This window comes from Eumetopias jubatus, unplaced genomic scaffold, assembly GCF_037043125.1.
Source record: "Eumetopias jubatus isolate StellerSeaLion01/CBP00866 unplaced genomic scaffold, mEumJub1_p1.0 scaffold_5, whole genome shotgun sequence".
NCBI lineage: Eukaryota > Metazoa > Chordata > Mammalia > Carnivora > Otariidae > Eumetopias > Eumetopias jubatus.
This window is the reverse complement of record NW_028274811.1, coordinates 143,911,123-143,932,531: the sequence shown is the minus strand read 5'-3', so window position 1 is coordinate 143,932,531 and position 21,409 is coordinate 143,911,123.

Below are 21,409 nucleotides of genomic sequence, written 5' to 3'. Positions count from 1 at the left end.
TGACAGGCTGATGATAAGAATGGTCTCATATTTTTGTCCATTGTCAGTTTCTCAGATTTTGTCTTTTAATATAATTTAGTAGTTTCATATGAAATAAGTTTTGGTGTAAAAAAATCATATCTAATTTATATCTGAATTAAAATTGTAAAGAATTTACTAGAAGGTAAGTAGAATATATACAGTTTGTGAAATAAATATCATTTATAAAGTGTGATAGTAGGTGAAAAGTTCTGATTTAAACGGTATATCTCACGAAATGCTGTAGAAATTGTTGAAGGCTTACAGAAAAAAAGTGATTTGAATAAGGTTTCAAATTAAAATTAAGCTTGACCACAAAGATGTGGGGGGATAAAATAAAATGCGTAAGAATAACTGTGATTCAGGTATAAATTATTGTTACAGAAGTAAGTTATTATAAAAGAAAGGGATTTTAAACAATGAAGTCAATAGTAATATATTTTCATGTGCAACTAATTACTGATCTTAGATACATGCATTTTCAAGAGACCTCATAATTTAAAAGACATATGGAAATAGAATAGAATGATTACTTTAAAAGAAAAGATACTGTGTTTAAACAATTAAAAAGTTATAATCAGGATCAATTTTAGGGAATTGTGCCATATCTGGTAACATGATATGGATCCGATTTATAGCTCCATTTGGAATAAAATGTCTGATGCCTGAGAACATTCTTGAAGTGACACATAGAATAATTGTGTTATATTATTGTAGTAGCAAAACCTTTTCTTAACTCTGAAATATGACACTGAAAATCCATGTTTTTTCTATTTGATATGAAGCATAACTTTATTGTTGATATACAGTTGTTAAGTAATAAATAAGTCCTCAGTGCTTACTACACTGCAGACACACTAGTCTCAGAACACATAAAGTATTAAAAATAAAAAGTGTAATATGACTTTTAGGAAGCTTAACAACTCCTATATGGAGAGAGATGGCTTGAATAAAACAAGTTACAATTAATACTGTAAAAAAAAAAAAGGATTTAAAAAAATGTGTTGAGAATGAAAAATGCTACTTTCGAATACTGCCCGACAGTTTCTTACAAAATCAAACATACATTTCTCATATGATCCAGCATTCACACCCCTTTGGTGTTTACACTAAGGAGTTAAAAACTTATGTCCACACAAACACTTGCACACAAATGTTTATAGCAGCTTTATTCAAAATTGCCAAAACTCGGAAGCGACTAAGATGCCTTTTAGTAGATGAATGGATATAAATAAAGCCTGGTACATCCAGACAATGAGATACTATTCAGCACTAAAAAGAAATGAGCTATCGAACCATAAAAAGGCATAGAGTGACTTAAATGCATACTAGTAAGTGAAAGAAGTCTGAAACAGCCACGCACTGTATGACTTAAGCCAAATGACAGTCTGGAAAAGGCAAAATTATGGAGATAGAAGTATCATTGGTTACCAGGAGTTGGGGAGAGGGAGCGATAAATAGGGGGAACACAGGATTTTTAAGGCAGTGAAACTACTCTATATGATACTATGGTAGTGGATACATGCCATTATGCATTTGTCCAAACCTTTAAAATGTACAACACCAAGAGTGAACTCTAATATGAACTATGGGCTTCGTTTGTATTGTATGAGCTTCGGATTGTATATGTCAATATATGATCATTGATTGTAGCAAAGGTATCAGTCTGGGGCAGGAATTTAATATCGGGGAAGGCTGTGCATATGTGGGGGCAAGGGATATATGAGGCATCTCTGCACCTTCTGTTAAATTTTGCTGTGAACCAAAACGGACCTAAAAAATAAAGTCTATTTTTTTTAAAAAAAGCAATATGGAAACACATATTAGGATTTATTCTCCTTGGTAGCTGCTGAAAAGCAGGGAGACAACGTGAAAATCGAACAACCTTGTTAAGCATTTAAGATTTCATCCGACAGGAGCAAGGGAAAGATCCTCTCTGGAGAATATATCAAGTGCCAAAAGTTTTAAAAGCAGGGTGTCCCCAGCTGCAAAGCTCCCACCACTCCTCTCCCTGTGGAAGGGGCTTGACAGACAGCACAGTGAAGCCTTGATAACTCTGGGTGAGGTTTTTTGTTTGTTTTAAAATTTCACATAGAAAGTGGTAGGCCTGGAACCAATCACTCAGAAGAAAACCATGAATCATATGGGAAAGAAGGATCTGGAGAAAGTATGAACACCTCTGAGAGTTGAAGAGGAAAGAAAAAAAATCAATAGTGCAATCAAGATGATAAGAGTGACATTTGCTCTAAGGTGTTGTGAGATGGGGAAGGCAGGGCTTCCCAACTCTGTCACTGCAAGCAAGACAGGAGGATTCTGGCAGGAAAGAAGGCTTCTTCTGTTCTCCACCAGCAGTGGCCGCATGAGAGAGCAGGGAGTTCGCCTTGTAATATACTTACTGCCCACACATCACTGACATCATGAATAAACCCTATCTCCCTCTTCTCCCATAATTCTTCCCTAGGAACTTTTCCAGCTTGAAAGTAGGAAAAATTGATATTTCCAATTTTTCTAAACATGATAGAGGTGACACAGTCTTAAAAATACTGGCCTGGGGGCACCTGGGTGGCTCAGTCGGTTAAGCAACTGACCCTCAGCTTCTGCTCAGGTCATGGTCTCAAGGTCCTGGAATGGAGCCCCACGTCAGGCTCCCCACTGAATGAGGAGTCTGCTTGTCTCTCTCTTCTTGTCCGTCCCCCTGCTCATGCTCGCTCCCTCTCTCTCTCTCAAATAAATAAATAAAATCTTTAAAAGAAATACTGGCCTGAATCTTAACAAATCTTAACAGTGATGACCTCTTTGCCACAGGTTTTCTAGATCAGTTTTCAAAAAAAAAAAAAAAAAGTATGGCAAACCACTTTTATCATGACATGAGCCTCACATGAACAGTTTCAAAAATATATAAGGTAAACTACTATTAGTTTCTCTTACAATATACTAATTGCCCTAGAAAGTGAAAGATAGTTGTTCTTGATACTTGTTATCTTAAGGTATTTGAACAAGCCAAGTCTTTCAGGTCTTGGGAACGTTGCACATTAGTTTTGTTTAAAGCAGGTGAAGAGCCAATTCTGTAATACGATTGGTATGTACATTTTCCTTTTCAATTCTATTAATACTAATTTACAACTGCTGATAGTGCATTATCTTTCAGAAATTCATGCAAATGACTTCCTGAAGTGGATCATTAAATATTTGCCTTTTATCAGAATACATTTAATTTACCCACTTACAATGTTCAGCTAGAGAAAAACTTAAAAGCGAGAAATCAGTTTTTTATGTGACAGAAATAGCCAGGAACCTCTTCCCATTTTATACACCAAATAGCATTTGGTAGTATACAAAAACTATTATTTAAAACAAGGAAATATTGGGGTGCCTGGTGGCTCATTTGCTTGAGCCTCCAACTCTTGATTCCAGCTCAGGTGATGATCTCAGGATCTTGGGATCCAGCCTCACATCAGTCTCCACACTCAGCGCTCGCACTTGCTCTCACTCTCTCTCTCAAGTAAATAAATAAATAAATAATTTTTTAAAGGGTCTTTTTTTTTTTTTTCATTTGAGAGGGAGAGACAGAGAGAGCACAAGCAGGGGGGAGAGGCAGAGGGAGAGGGAGAAGCAGTCTCCCCACTGAGCTGGGAGCCCAATGGGGGAGGATCAATCCCAGGAGCTGGAGATCATGACCTGAGCTGAAGGCAGACGCCCAACTATCTGAGCCACCAAGGAACCCTTAAATAAATAAAATCTTAAAAAAATAAATAAAAATAAAACAAGGAAATATCCCTGTCCTTTTACTGTTTCTGCTTCATTTACTTAGCCTGACAAGAATGAGTAGCTCTTTCCTTCCAGAGGCTTGTTTTCATGATTCATCTTTTCATACCTGTCTTTACTACCTCAAATGTTCTTATTTCTTTTCTGCCTCTATAATGAATTGTTGCATATGTCCATAAAAGGGCTCAAACTGAAGAGTACATCTTGATGAATTCTCACCAAGCGATGACTATGTGTGACCAGGAGCAGGAGAACATTGCCAATACCCAGGGGCCTCCCTGGGGCCGACTCATTACAGCCCCAGTCTCAAACAATATTGAGTTCCAACCCCACAGATTAGTTTTGCCTGTTGAACTTTATAATAAATGGAAATTTACAGTCTATTTATATTCTCTGTTCACCTTTTTTCTTAAAAAATTTAGTTGTGAGATTCATCCATATTCCTGTGTGTTATTACAACCCACACAGCTGTGTTGCTTTTTTGGATTCATTGTGTGAGCACACTCAAATTTCTTGACTCATTTCACTGTTGATTGGTTGTTAGATATTTTTACTTGGGACAATTTCGTATCATGCTGCCACGAACATCCTTGTATGTGATTCTTTTCAACATGTGCTTTGTGCTTCTCTTGAGAATTTCAGGCAGAGGATAGCTGGGTCCTAGATTATGAATAATTCAGTTTCAGTTGATACTGATTAACAGTTTTCAAAAGAGATTGTAGCAATTTGTATCCTCACTAGCTGACCATATGAGTTCTGGTGGCTCGACTTCCATTGTTAACACTTGGTGTTATATACTGTGATATTGCAATACAAATAAGAAAGATATATTTGGTCTTTGCCCCCATTTCTGCCACAGAGCTGTAAAACCCTTGGAATTTCATAACTGATAATTGTGATAAAAGTGTTTTCCTAATAAAGTGGCTTTTGGAGTACCCCTAGATCACTTAAGGATGGAGCTCATCACCAGAGGAACCAACCAAGTAATTAGAGGGTTAGATCTTTCAGTCTCACCCTTGATGTCTGGGGAGGGGAGAGGGGCAGAATGTTGAATCAGTCACCAGTGACCAATAATTTAATCTATCATGCCTATGTAATGAAACCTCCATGAAAACCCTAAAGTACAGGGTCTGGAGAGTTTCTGGGTTGGTAAACACGTGGAAATCTAGAGGAGAGTGGAGTGCTCAGAGAGAGCAGAGAAACTCTGTGCCCCTTCCCCATACCTTGCTTTATACATCTCTTTCATCTGGCTGTTCCTGAGTTATAACCTTTTATAATAACCTGATGATCTAGTAAGTAAAATGTTTCTCTGAGTTCTGCTAGCAGCTCTAGCAAATTAATCAAACCCAGGAGAGGTTTGTGGGAAACTCTAATTTACATCCCAGTGGGTCAGAAGTCCAGGTGACAACCTGGGCGTTCCACTGGTGGTTGAAGGTGGGGAGGGGTGGACAGTCTTGTAGGACTGCACCCTTAACCTGCGGGATCTGACACTATTGCTGAGTAGATAGTTGTGTTGAATTCTCAAACGTCCTACTGGTGTCCAAGAACTGCTTGGTGGTGTTGGTGGGGGATCCCACCCCCCCACCCCATGCTCAGCATTGGAATTGGTCTCAGAACACCAAAGATATACACTCTTCATTTTGTTATTTTGATGTCTATGTAGCTATTTTGCATTGTGTTTTAATTTGAATTTCCAGGATGAATAAGAAAGTTGAGTAACTTTTCATACAATTATTGGTTATTTGAATATATTCTTGTGATTTGCTTCAAGACTTTTTTCTATTTTTTTAACATTTTCTCACTGATCTGTAGTTGTGTTTTTATTATCTGAATATAAGTCCTTGGTTAGGTATTTGTGCTAGAAACATCTTATCTCACTCAGATTTTATTTTCTCTTAATGACATCTTTAGAAAACAAATAATTCCTTACCTTAATACAAGAATTAAAGATTGAAGTTTTTTTTTCCCGTTCTAGAAATTATGTGGTTTTTTTACCCCCAAGACAATGGAAAATACATAGAATATGGGGAAATATAACAATATACTCTCCAATATACTCTCCCAGAATCTTTTTTATTTTTGTATTTAGACAAGCAATTCATTTAGGATTGATTATTTTGTATAGTGAGAAGTAAGGGTTGATACATTTTGGATACCTAAACAATTGATCAGAAAGACAGCAAGTCTTATACATTTGAAATTTGCTAACAGAGTCGATCTTAGTGTTTTTACCACACAAATGAGGTATATGAGGTGATGGACATGTTGATTAACTTGATTGCAGCAATCATTTCACCATGTATAAATATTTAAAAACATTATGTTGTACCTTAAATACATATAATACTTTTTATCAATTTTACTTCATCAGTTTTGCCAATCATACTTCAATGTATCAATTATATCTTTATCAATTTATCAATTGATTCAGTTATACTTCAATATCAACTTATCAATTATACTTCAATAAAGTTGAAGGAAAATAGAAAAGAGAATATGTTACCATTTTTTTAAAGATTACTTATTTATTTATTTGAGAAAGCAAGCAAATGGGGGCCAAGGCAGAGGGAGATAGAGAATTCTGAAGCAGACTCTCCACTGAGCATGGAGCCTGACCCGGGGCTTTATCCCAGGATTCTAAGATCATGACCTGAGCCTAAATCAAGAGTCAGCTGCTTAACTGACTGAGCCACCCAGGTGCCCCTATATGTTACCATTTTAAACTTATTTGTTATTTAAAGGAGAGACTGAGGATCACAGAAGTTTAGGTAATACAATTCATAATTAGTAGAGCCCTACCCTAGGTCATTGCGCTCCTACTCTAGTTTGGAAACATTTAAGGAAGGCTTAATAGAAGAACAGACTGAGTCTCAAAAGATGAATAGATGCTCATCGCTTTTGAGATGTTCAGGGTTGGTCCTGAGGAGTGGTCTTTGCAGGAAGTTGTCCCTGGGTTGAAAGCCATGAGCATGGGAAGCAGTATGGTCTGGTGGCTGGGGGTAGAGGTGGGGTAAGCCTGGGGAGAGGAAAGGCAGGAAAGATGAGCACAAGACACATCCTGGACAGCCTGAACTGAAAAGAACAGAGGACACAGAAGGATTTGAAAAATTGCCAAAAGATAGGATAAATTTGTAGATTTATAATTCAGGCCATATGTAAATCAGTATATGACGAACATTCTTGTTTCCAAACTACTGAGTGTTTTAAAAACTCTTTTGAAATTTTTAAGAGTTTATTAATGAATTGAATATAATATAAAGCTAATGATATCAAACATTCTACAGGAAACCTACATGTGTCTGCTAGAAGATGTTAGATCCCCATCCTTCAATTTGTTAAAAACAAAAACAAAACAAGAAAAACTGTCATGTTTTTGAAAGATCTCCAAAGGACTATTAGGTCTCACACTTGATGTAGCTATGGAAAGATATTGGATAAATAGTTCCATGTTTATTGTGGTACAAGAGTAGGAACAGTATTTCATTTCCTGAATTTCTGGTAGAAAACAAGAAAAACCAAAATGTTGATTCCAAAATTGAGAGGAATAACCTGTTGAATTATCGTCAGAGATATATGCCTGTTTCCTCTTATAGAAGACTTAATAAGCCAAGATATTTTACTTTTGCCCTTGTGATCTTCTTTTCTTTGATATGAGTTCAAATTCTTCTATTAAATGCTATTATAATTTTATTTTAATTAGATTTATAATTTTATTTATAATTAAATTTTAAAATTAATTAAAGTAAGTATATAACTGATTCATGCATTTATTTACTCAATTCAAACTTAGGAATTTGCATCACTATATCTTCCGCATTTTATTTTTGTCTTTTAACAATATCTTATGAACCACAATTTATAATGGTCACTTGGTTTATTAGCCAGAAAATGGCAGTTAAAACTGATTTTATCTTTTATCTATTCTGATACCAGATCATTAACCATCCAGACTCTCCCTAAAGATAGTCCAAGTGAACGGCTGTAAATTCCATAGAACTTAGAAGTTGAATGATGTAGACAGAGAGAGAATTACTTAGACTTAATCTTGTTAATCTCATAATCGCATTCTTCTCTTTATGGCTAAGGTCAAAATCAGGGAGCGAGAAACAGAAATGGTCAGAGCACTCTGCCTAAAATATCTCTAATATATGGAGATAAAGATTGAATGCATGAAAGAACTTATGTTGACCCTATTCTTTCTGTAAAATAAGGCCCCTGCCATGGAAAAACGTGGCAATGAATAAAACATTCTTGTAGTTCCTGAAAAGGAGGGTTGGCAGAAGAACTGAAAGGAAGAAAGACAAATCCATACCCAGAGCAACAATGCTTATCCACATTAAATTAAAACAAATTGCTGTTCTTCAGTATGAAGGGGTCCGATGTAATTAATCTGCCACCAGGAGGCTGCTAGTTCTCTCAGTCATGATTCCCTGTTAGGGGCTCAGCGTCGGTCTGCAATGGCTGGAGACATCACATGTTTCTGAGATCATGCATTACATTTGTATGTACCTTTGTATATACTTTGTATGTACCTTTGCCCTCATGACACCTCACTCACGTGGTCATCAGGCAAGAACAGAAAAGACTGTTATCTGTGGTACCCAAGCTGCCTTATATCCATAGAATAGAATAGGTCATATTGAACTCTGAGTGTTTATTGAAATAAATGCCTTAATGAGATACACACAGGACAAATATCCCCTTTTACCCTCACTCATTCTGAGGGGGTCCATCTACAGTCTTTATTCCTAGGCTTCAGTGTTACCAGTTTTCTTATGTTGTACTTTCTAGATCACTGATTATTCAGCCAAGTATCTAGTGACTGCCAGATATTTTAAGGCAAAGTGAGTAGTCAGATGCACCACTCGTATTATGCTTGTTGGGGTCCTTTCCCTTTCTCACTGTCCTTCAGGGAAACACTGGTGTGAAGCTGGCATGCTGCAGCCTTCCAATTTGGGGTGATATTTGTATCGTGTGTGCATCATTGGTAAACCACATTGTTTTCTTTTATTTCTTCAATGCACTGACAATAGAGAGAGCTCTCACAAGGCCATGAGTGAGGGCCAAGGGAGAGGGGTCAATACAGCAGCACGCAATGTCATAAGAGTCAAATTTCCTGCTCTTTCTACTTCCTTTTGCATTCAGAACCTCCTCAAGTCCTACGTCATACATGCCAATTCCACTTAAGAATGAAATTCTTTTGTGATCCCCCAACCTGGTGACATGGTTGGTCAAATAACACCCCACAAATAACAACAAGCTTAGGTCTCATGGTTTCTCATGGTAATGTTTCAGATACATATGACAGGATAGAAAATACCTTTGCTTTTCCCCAAAAAATATGAATAATTAGCTGCACAAGTACTTATGTTTTTGTTCCAGAATTTTAAGTATCTCTATTATGATTGCCAGTGCATTGCTTATTCCTCATAGCTATCCACAGGGCACAACTCAAGTCCTGTGTCTAACCTCCCTTATTTGACTTTTTTTTTTATTATGTTATGTTAATCACCATACATTACATCATTAGTTTTTGATGTAGTGTTCCATGATTCATTGTTTGCGTATAACACCCAGTGCTCCACGCAGAACGTGCCCTCTTTAATACCCATCACCAGGCTAACCCGTCCCCCCACCTCCTCCCCTCTAAAACCCTCAGTTTGTTTTTCAGAGTCCATTGTCTCTCATGGTTTTATGTTACTCAAGGCTTTCTTGCAAAATCTCTACGTTCTTTTGCCACATTTCCCATCTACTTTTTAAAAATTTTCTTCCATTCTCACTTTTTCTACTTACCCCCAACAGCTCCATGAGATCTGTGGCTCATGCATATGGGCACCACATTTCTTATGGAATATGATAAAATAAACAGAAATAAATACATGAAAAAAATCTGTGAGGAGGAACCTCTGTTTGCCAAGGATTCTTGTGCAGTTTTTTCCAAACGAAATGATTTTTTAATTAGGGTAAAAATTTAAACGTCTAATGATGCAAGGCAAGAATAGAATGCAAAGAAGACTGAGTGATGAAATAGTTAAAATGTGAGAATATCATCAAGCTGGGGATTTCCAAGAGTAGACTGAGATGGGAAAAATAGTTAATTCAGGGTAGACTGAGGTATAACATGAGGACTGTTTTGAATTTCTTGAAAAACTATTACCTTAGAATAAGAATTAGCAACTAAATCAAGAAAAGGAGAGATGGGACACTAACCTCTTAAGATAGTTAGGAGTCACCCTAAATGCAAGTTACATTCTCTGTGAAAGTATATCAAGGTTTGGTTGCAGCGGACCAGAGAGAATTACAGCTGGTTAGTTTTCTTTAATTGGTATATACGAGCCTCAATTTAAATTTTCTGGCTGTAATGTGGTTTGGAATTATTAAGTGAAATGGAACAGTGCTATTTGACAATGTAACTTTATAATGGTGGATCTTACCATCAATATCAGTGCATGTAAATCATATTACATCCTGTAGTGAAACAATAACCTTCAGTTTTTATTGACCAAGACATCACATCGCCTACAGAGTTGCCTCAAATATTTTTTATGAAAAACTATGTCAAAACATTTACCAAATACCGCAAAACATGTTGCATATTTCCCTTTAAATTCAACATCAGTGGGTTCATAAGATTAGTCATATATCACATGTGGCATGAACACACTGCTTTTCCGTGATACATTCTACATCCTAATTTATATTTCCTTATCCTTTTTGAAGGAAAATAACCCTTGCATATGCAAAAATCCATTAGGTTGGTTCCCCAAAGATAATACAGATATTTAAGAATTTTTTTTGTCTCTGCTGTGCCTAGGTTAATGTACTTGCTCTGAAACTACAAGGTATTTCTTTTAACTTTAACATAATTTATCTTTGTATTGATAAACATGATCTGATGCCTCATTTCTGATTCTTCAGCTAAAAAGATATTTTTATCTTTAAAATACTGGACCATCCTCACCTTATTCGTGATTCTTCTGTTTAAACTAGAAATATTAAAGTATGATATTTTAAGTTTAAAAAAACATTAGAATTTGCAAAACATTGTCTTTGATTTTTATGAATATTGATATATAATATTGAATGTTTTCATTAAGATTTAAAATTTAAGTGTTTTCTTTACTTTCTGTGGCATAATTAGCATCAATTGCCAAGTCTATAATATGAAATTATCAAAATTATTTTATTTTATCTTTCTTTTCCTATAAATTTCCTTCTTTTCTTTGTATTATTACTAGAATGAAGTAGCATAAAATCTATAACCAACTGTCATGGTAAGATCACGACATTCAGCATTTAACTGATTTTTAGAAAGTATCAGACATAAAATCACTGGGAAAAAAATCTATGAATCAAAACAGTAATCTAAAACTGACATAGGCTTAATATTGTCACAAAATAACTGCAATAAAAATAAAATAACCTCTTTCCTGACTTTTCTCTATTCTAGCTTTCACTAATAACACATCACAGAGGACCTTCTAAAACAAAAAATTAATCTTTATTTTCCTCTAATTGAAAATTTTAAATGAACCTTACTTAGCTGCTCTCATGGCAAGAAGCCAAGATTCTCATGAGAGCACATCTCATCACAGAGGATTTGAATCATGCTTCCCTTACGAACTTATCGCTCACCACTAAACTCGTGTATTTATGCCCATCTTTCTCATGCTACACATACATTTTCCTATTTGATTATCACAACAACTTCGGATTAGATCACTAAGGCATGAACTGCAGAAGCCAAGTTCAATTCAGGTGGCAATGTGTGGGAATTTTAATTTCTTGTCCCCACAATACTTTCTAGCCAACTGTATTGGTAATAAAGATAATATTTTATCCAATATCTTCCTTATGTACTCTGCATCTCAATTGATTTAAAATCTAGATGGGAAAAAGAGTATGATGCAGTTGCTTCATTAAGTCACAACAAATCTCAACATAAGACCAAGAGCTTTTCCAGAGGATTTAATTTTTAAGAAATTCTCCTTAAATTCCTTAAAAGAGTACCAATTCCCTAAATAAGCCACGAGTTATTAAAACGCCTTTCTAAAGCCAGAGTGGTTCTTTCAGTGTCTTGTTCACAGTAAATGGTCAAAGCATATTGTGAAATAATTAAATTAAGAGAAATAACAGAAAGCCTCTTGATATAATGTATTCTGTAATTTACTTGGCAAAAGAAAGCTAATAGCTGTTGTTTCTCTTTCTGATGTGTCCTAAAATCTTAATATTCCAGGTTAGTATGAGATTATGGTTTCAGTTTAGAACACGTGTTGTGTTGTAACTGGCTTGGTATCACCCAGCACATAGCAGAGTACATCGAGCACAGAGTAACTTAATCAATAATTGCTGAAATACAAACATTTCTGTTTAAAAGGGAACTCTGTGAACTCTGCATTGAATATACATTAATTTTCTTCAGTAGTTCATTAAAAAAACATAGGTGGAATATAGGCCTCATTTAAACTTTAAGGATTCTGGCTAGAAGCAAAGCGTATATGTCTCAGTCAACAAAACTCCAAACTCCGCTACGGAACAGTTATTCAATATTTAGATAACTTTCTTGTGTTCCAGTTACACAAACAAAGGGCCAACAGCTGTTTATGTATCTCTTTAGCATTACATTCTGGCTTAGGAAAACCAAATTTCTAACATAGAGAATGTACTCCAGCCCTAGGAAATCATTTAATCCAATAGGAATTTGGCAACTGCAATTGGCTTCAAGATTTAGGCCTCAATATGTGTTCCTTGATCCTAGAAAATGTTATAAGTACATGGGTTAGGATACATACACTAAATGGGAATTTATTCGGTTAGCAATTAGTACAGAATACTTAGAATCTCGATTTGACTCCCCATCTGTTATATAAAATAGGATGGCCACATCCTTTGGAAACGGTTGGGTAGTAGGTTTTTATTTTTATGTATTTCAAATGTCATTTACTTCCATGTAAAACAATCATCAGGACTGATTATCATCAGGGGCTCCATAGGACACTTACATCAACTCTTCACTCCCATCTCTGTACAGCTCATAGTTCATATTTACCCAGGTTCTGTATCACATTTATATTTGCTCTTTGGGTATTTACGTGTTCAGTGAGATTTCAGTCATTTAACTGACAGCTATGACTTCACCCAGATAGCAGGTGCCCATGGCATCAAGGCCCCCTGATTGTAAGAGAAATTAAATGAACATAGGGAAATTGATTCCTGAATAGTTTCCTAGCCCTGCACTCCTAGCTTTAGTATTTATTCTCATTTTATAGAACACCTCAAGGGGGGAAATAATAACATGTCTGAAAAACAATTTCATTTTTTAAAAAATTATATTGCTTTCAGTAATTTTAATAACTCAATAGATTTATTCCATCCACATTTACTTTTTTCAAAAGAACATTTACAAGAAGACTATACCAGAAAAAATATATAAAAAGAAGTCTGTGTTTATGATAATTTGAAGACACTTATTTACTTGTCTTTTTGTTATTTGGAGAAAAGGGAAAAAATGTGTTAAGACAACAAAATGAATAACGTAACATGTTTCTATGACTACAAGAACAGGCATATCGAACAGGTCTTGTTGTTAGGACATTTGACAAAGTAATAAGCAAAGAAGGAAAATTCACATCTTAGGTATAAAAAAGTTTATATAAACCATGTAAAAAGCTTAGTGCATATTCTGAGTACCTATGATTCCATTTTGAATATGGTAATATTCTAATGTAAGCACTGGTAGTAGCTACTTATAAAAATTTTCTGTTTCATTTTATTTTATACAATCTTTAAAAAGGTGTTTGAATGTTACAGAAAAAATCCTCCTTGTATGATCACGAGGAGTGCTGTAAGTCTTATATTTCCTTAGGATGAAAAGAAATGAAAGATGTTTTTCCTTTGTTGTGATTAATTTAAGAAACTAAAACACTTTGGAAAATTGGAAGTATTTTTCTCCTTGAGATAATCAGAAATGTGAAGGCAGGATCATGAAGTTGGAAAAATCAATGTGTTGTTTTGAAATGCAAACATCTATGTTTGAGTCCTGTCTTCCATTTTTGATCTTGATCCATTTTCTCATCTGTGAAATGAAATGAGTTGGTCTGAAAGGATCAGTTCTCTTCAAACACTGAATGATATATATTCCAGACACCAACCTAAGTCTTCTGTCTTAGAAGTTGCTCAGACCCCACGGAGACAAAAACCTTGCTTCTCTGACTTCCAAGGACCTAGTAGGCCCACATTTGTCAGCCCCTATTTTATCATGCTCCAACAGAATGTTAGGATAGAGTAGAAGGTAGCTAGTCTTTGTGTTCAGAGAGCCTTTTTAGTCTTGGGGATATGACACATCACATAGTCTTCTTAATCTGTTGTGCTAAGCCCCTCTTCTCATGATTGTCCCTAACAGAGAGCCCAGCGTACTACTGATCTATGATTATACATTTACTATTCTCTTTCCTCCCTAGACTGCAAACATCATAAAAACATCATGAAAAAGAGAAACGGTTTCAATTTTTTAAAAGATTTTATTTATTTGATGGAAACGGGGAGAGAGAGAGAGAGAGAGGGAGAGCACAGAGGGAGAAGCAGACTCCCCACTGAGCAGAGACCCCAATGTGGGGCTAGATCCTAGGATGCTGAGATCATGACCTGAGCCTAAGGCAGATGCTTAGCCAACTGAGACACTCAGGCGCCCTGATATCTATTTTTGACATTGAATCCCTAATGTCCTGTGCAAGAAATGGTGTTTAAAGTATCTGCAATGAGGTATTGGGTAGAACAGGGCTCAAAGTGCAAGGAAATAATAAAGGTTTAATCAGTCTAATGAATAACGAGTCAACGGTTGGTTTTGTTCCTTCATTGTTCCACTAAGTATATTATGCACTTTGTTTTGTTTTTCTTAGTATTGCCACTATTGAAATTTTCATGAATTTATACAAAATATAAATTCACTTAAAATCAACTATTTTTATCACTAAAATAATCTCTCTACAATGTCTTGAGATTCTCAATACCATGAAAATTGCTCAGCCAAGAGTAAAGGGTCAAATAATCTTTTTTCTATTAGAACACAACCATGGCCAGTCAACAAGTCTCCTATTTCAGGCCCTCTTTAGAAACAGAATGATTAAGATTAGCTTATTTAGAATACAACTTCCGCACATAATTTCACCACATAGTTGTTCTTTTCAAGGTAACACAAAAGAAACTTGAAATAGAAGCACCTTTAATTTAACACAATGAAGTTATTACATACAAATTAGAAATATATTTGCATTTGATTGAACAGTTATTTATTATTTGCTATGTTTTCTTCACAATATTCTTCCATTGGCAAATAAAAATATATCGTCCGTGTTAATATTTAAGAACTGTAAACTAATAAAATGTCATTTAATTAGGAAATAACTTATTAAATTGGCAGGCTTATCCTATGGCGTGATTTGATAGCTTGGGTAATTTATATATCTCTTACTTTGCTTATTGATTTCTACATAAATGGCATAAGGTTTAGATGCTTTTATTCCTAAATTATATAATCTTTATGCACCTGGGCCAAACAAATCCCAGTGTCTCTAGGATAATTAGACAAAGTTAGCAAAACACCTGAATCTGTAACAGCTGGTAGCAGTAAAACATAAGGGCAGATTGGACTCTTAAAAATTAGTGAAGTCTTTAGCATCTTGAGGATTTGGGCAAAAGTGAAAGTAACTACGAAGTAACACAAAGAAACCAAGTTATACTTAATTCTCCTTCAATAGAGCCACTGAAAATGTACATACAGATATAAATATAACTTAGACCTACTTCTTTCCAGTCTCCCTGTCACTCTTCTCAATTTCAGTTAAGTAAGCTAAAGGAGGGTAAGCAAATTGCCATAATCAAATGTAGGAAATATGTCTCTTTTTTTCTTAACTTTTAAGATAAGCAAAGCCATCTTGATGTATCAGCTTGCAGGAGGTAGGGTAGAAATGTAAAAAACATTATCAAAATTCATTATAGCCTAACTCCAGAAGAATCTCAAAGCAAAAAGAAAACCAATTTACTTCTAACTTAATTGGATGAAATCTAAGAGTAATCTATTGCAGACTGTTTTGAAATTACCCTGGTGTTTGGCTTTTATAACATATGTACTCAAGTTTCTCAGAAGATGGATTGTTTCAAGTATTTTGCATGCAAATTCACCATAAATAGAGAAGTGTGTTCAATACCAAATGCAGAATGTTAAACCTGATCCTCAGTATGCTCCTGTTAACAGGAGCTCTTTGAACTATTACCACAGCATGTATTTATACTTTTACAATACAGAGAGAGCACCTAATGTTTTCCAGAATCACTTTACTTATTTATTTATCTATCTATTTATTTATTTATTTTTGGAGAATAGCTCTGTCCTGTTTTCTGCTTTCATTAAGAGCTATAGCCCTTACTAGTAGATTCTATACACACTGTCTTCTTTTTTATTCTGAATTCTGATTTCTGCCCTTTCTTCCTCAGAAATTGTTCCAGCAATTTCAGCAATGATCACCATATTGCTACATTTGGAAACACTCACTCCATTTTGGAGGCTTTTATTCACTTGGCTTCTGTGACATTCATTCATTTTCTAACCTTCTCTGTCTCCCTCAAGTTTCCTTCCATTGTAACTCTTTAAACATCTTCCCCTTCCCTCTCCCCAACCCCCACTTCCCTTTGGTCATTATTAACTACTCCCAAATGTATAATTCTCTCCCGTAATGTCCTTGAACTTTAAATTTCAGTATCCAACTGTCTGAAGGACATGTGTATCAGGAATAACTTCACACATTGCTATATCAATACATACACCATATACATTTGAACTCACCATCTCTGAAACTTGTTCCTCTGTCCTTATTGAAATTTTTCATCCACAGGTAGAATTCAGAAGCTTTGAAATTATCCTGGATTTCTTTCTCATCATTTCCAATCAATTAAAATTCCTTTCTTTTACATCTTCTGTTTATCAATGCATCTTATTACCTCTGTATCTATGGACCCTGCTCAGGCTCTTTTCCCATTTCTTTAGAACAGTTGTGATTGAGTTTGCCACCCTGTCTCCAACTTCTGCTTCAAATCCATATTTTAAAGAACTGTCAGATTGAATTAAATGAAATAAAAAAAATTGAACAGCAATGGTTTTCACGGTGAAGTCCACAGAACAGCAGGACCAGAATTAACTGGGAAACTGAAATGAAAATCTCAAGCTTCATCCTCAAACCACCAAATCAGGAACTCTAGATATGGGGCCCAGAATCTTTGTTTTACAAGCTGCCCATGTGATTCTGTTGTACTTTCAAGTTTGAGAACTGTTATTCTACAGCATAAAATCTAGGATACCTATATATACCATGTAGACTCTTGTTTTCTGCACCTTGACTACTTGTTTTTTTTACTTGAAATAGCCTTGCCATCTTTACTCATCTAAATTCTTCAAGGCAGTCATTTAGACTGATCAGATATCCTCACTTCCACAATTTCATTCCTGATTCACACACTCTGGTTTTTGGTGCATAGCCCTATAATTTCTTGGCTCACAAATTCCATTAGCCACCGTTCTCCACCCTAAAGTGCATGCTCTCTGAGCTGAATGATGGTTTGTTATTTATTTCAGCATTCCCTCAAGTTCAAGCACTTCACATAGGGAAAATCCAAGTTGCTTACGAACTACTGAAAAAGCACCAAGCCTCAATACAAGTAGGGAAATGTAAATTAAAACATCAGTGAAATACTACTACACACAGCACATGAACAAAAACTAAAAAATCTGTTACTTCCTAGAGCTGGTGAGGGTATAGAGCAACTAAAACTCTCACCGATTGTGGGGGAAAGTGGGGCAGAGTGGAAATTATTATAACCAGTATGGAAAGGAACTTGGCACTTCCTGATACGACTGAAAATCTGAAAGCTAATAACAATACCTCAGCACTTGCTCCTTTTCATACGTACCTAGAAAACTTCCACGCATGCCCACAATAAATATTCACAGCAGCTTTATTTATGGTAGCCAGAAGTGGGAAAAACAATGGCTCATCAATGACATGCTTTCCTTTCCAAAATGAAAAACCAAAAAATGAAAGACATTGTGAGGACCTCCCTGCACAATCACCTTTAAATTAATTAGTTAGTTAAAATGTAAAGAAAGGTGAAGAGAAGGGATAGGTTTATGACCACTGCAATTTTTTTACCTCTTCAGATGGCGGTATAATTAGTTAAACCATAGGATGAAACTTCTCCAGTACTAATGAAAGTGAATGACAGGCTTGTGACACAGGATGAAGAGGAAGATACTAACTTATCAAGACTTTAAGCGGAATGTGGTGTTTTTTCTTCCTCTAATACACCCAAAGGATAACATAATATTTAGTTTTTGCCCCCTACCTCCAGTCTACCAAATAACTGGAATGCAAAAGAAAACTATATTAATAAAAATTAATTTTCCTTATCTTAGAAAAATCTATTGGATATTTATGTTGTTGTTAGTAAAAACAAGAGCAACAAAAACCAAATATAAATGCAAGCATGAAGAATGCATTCTGTAAGAGCGGGCAAGATTTTCTGATCAGAAGTTGAATAGAACTAGTTCTTTATCTGATCCTGGATCCTGGTTTTGTGCTTGAGCTAGTCATATTGCGTGGTTCTTATATTAGCAGGAAAGTAATCTATATTGACAGAATGCCACAATTTTTAATACATAGTGTATTTTAGAATTGCTCTTCCTTCTGGTATGGGATTGTTATTCAGGACTGATACAGGGCAGGAAAACATGGAAGAAAGGGAAAAGCAATTTCTCCTCAGTTGTTCTTAAGAGGAAGCAATTAAAGATTTTTAAATCAATACACATAAGAACCACAGAGTAAAACCTCATTAATTGTGTAACGATGGGGCAGTAATCATTACAAAAGAAGAACAAGAAGGAAAAAAGCATTTCCTTCTAGGAAAAAAAACATGATGGTTCTGAAGTTCAGTGATCTGAAAATGAGTTTCCTTGTTTCATATACTATAGCACAAGTTTGGAAAAGAAAAGCTATGCTGTTGTTGTGGTTTTTAAGATTTTACTTATTTATTTGAGAGAGAGAGAGAGCACAAGCCAGGGGTTGTGGGGTTAGGCAGAGGGAGAAGCAGACTCGAGCTGAGCAGGGAGCCTGACATTGGGCTCAATCCCAAGACCCTGGGATCATGACCTGAGCCGAAGGCAGACACTTAATTTACAGAGCCACCCAGGCGCCAAAAGCTTTGTTTTTTAAATACTGTTTTTGGTTGGTTTCAAAAGTTGCTGAGCTGGGCGCCTGGGTGGCTCAGTTGGTTAAGCGACTGCCTTCGGCTCAGGTCATGATCCTGGAGTCCCGGGATCGAGCCCCACATTGGACTCCCTGCTCGGCGGGGAGTCTGCTTCTCCCTCTGACCCTCCCCCCTCTTGTGCTCTCTCTCTTTCATTCTCTCTCATAAATAAATAAAACCTTTTTTAAAAAGTTGATGAGCTCGATCAGAGATTTAACAGCTTGAAATGTTAGTAGAAAAAGGGAATGCAATCGAAGTAAATAATATTTATTTGTACATCACAGATTTCACAGGAAAAGATGCTTCAAAAACCATTATGGTCACAACATTCAAATAACAATAATGTAAGGTGGCAGACAGAACACCTGTTAAAACTGTAAAGTCAGGGTAAACTTTGACACCATAAAAACACTGGCCTGGGAGATTAACAATAACAGAAAGATGGCAACGACTAGAACAGGTCATATGCATACTGTGTTTTTGTGTGTGTGTTTTTGTACATGGGTAGGAGAATTTTTTCCTCTTAAATATTATAGACACGCAAACTAGCATCCTAGTCATCTTAAATTATGCATTTCTGCATTTCTACTCTAAATAAAGAGACATCAACTAGCATCCCTTTTCTTTGGAATAAAAACATTTCATATCCAGAATTAGTTATGGAACAACAGACTATTTATTTGCCAGTGCTTCCTCAGACCAGCGGGAGTGTTTCTGACAAGAGAAATAGCACTAAGTAGCATGTGCTGAGGTCTTTGGTGCATGAAACACATACGGTGCAGGGATTTGCCCACGTATTACATTGTTAGAATTTAATGTGCACTGTTTCTCCACTTTCCTCCATGTGGCTCGGAAGGAGTGGCTTGATTCCTCAAAGATCCATAGTAAAGAAGGCAAGACTTGCCGAGGGATCTCCTGTATCATGTTTTCCATATTTTCAAATATTTAAACCCGGATAATTTTTTAAAAGATTTATTTATTCATTTGAGGGAGAGAGAGAAATCAGAGGGCGAGGAGCATAGGGAAAGGTAGAGAGAGAAAAATCTCAAGCAAACTCCCCACTGAGCAAGGAGATGGATGCCTGGCTCTATCCCATGACTTGAGATCATGACCTGAGCCGAAACCGAGAGTCAGCCGTTCAACCGACTGAACTACTGAGGCGCCCCTAAACCCACATAATTTTAAAACAAAATGCACAAAGTAAGTCTTAATGGTATGTCTATATATCTACTAGAGATGAGGCTCTCATGAATTAAAATATTTTGTTTCAAATGAGAAATTGAGCAAAAATGATGAGAATAATTTCAAGTATTAAATTCATATAGATTGAATATGGCTTTTATTGTTAATAAAAAGCATAGATCTTTTGTACAGTACTGTGTAAATGCCACAATAAATAAAGCAAAATACATTTTTATGCAAATTACACATATACACATATGTATATTTATGTGTCCATGTGTTTGTATTTGAATACTTCTGTGTGTGTTTATTATTTTGACATTCTTTGTTTTGAAATGACCGTTTCAGTTTTTACACTCTTCTTTCCTCACTGCCTTTTTCTTGCTTTACCGTAGAAATTTAAATAATATATTCAGGAAGCTATAGTCAGAAGTTAGGCATGGGTTTATAGGACATCAGTAATAAGAATGGAGTTTAATGCTATATGAATGGCCTTACGAGGCTGATTGAGGAGGAAAGTGGAGAGCTCCCCCTGTGGGAGAAGGTACACATGATGGTAAGTTGTGATGATTAAGCTAAAATGCTGATAGTATCATCTGCCCTCCATTTGTCAACTGTCCTCTACATTCAAGTGTTTTCTGAGCCTTAGTGCTGTCTCTCCCTTGGCAACCTATGTCATGGTTACATTGTGGATTGAGTTATGTCCCTCAAAAACATCCGTTAAAATCCTTACCCCTGGTACCTGTGGGTATGAAAACTTACTTGAAAATAGGGTCTTTGCAGATCTCATTATGATGTCAATTGAGATGGGGTCATACTGAAGTAAGGTGGGCCCCTAATCCAATGTGTCAAGTGTCCTTATAAGAAGAGAAAAAGAGATATAAAGAGACACGCACCAGGATGCCTGGGTGGCGCAGGTGGTTAAGTGTCCAACTCATAGTTTTGGCTCAGGTCATGATCTCAGGGTTGTGAGATGGAGCCCTGTGTCCAGCTTCAAGCTCAGCATGGAGTCTGCTTAAGTTTCTCTCTCTCCTTTTGCCTCTGCCCCTCCCCCCTCAAATAAATAAGTAAATCTTAAAAAAAAAAAAAAAAAAAGACACACAGGGGCGCCTGGGTGGCTCAGTGGGTTAAGCATCTGCCTTCAGCTCAG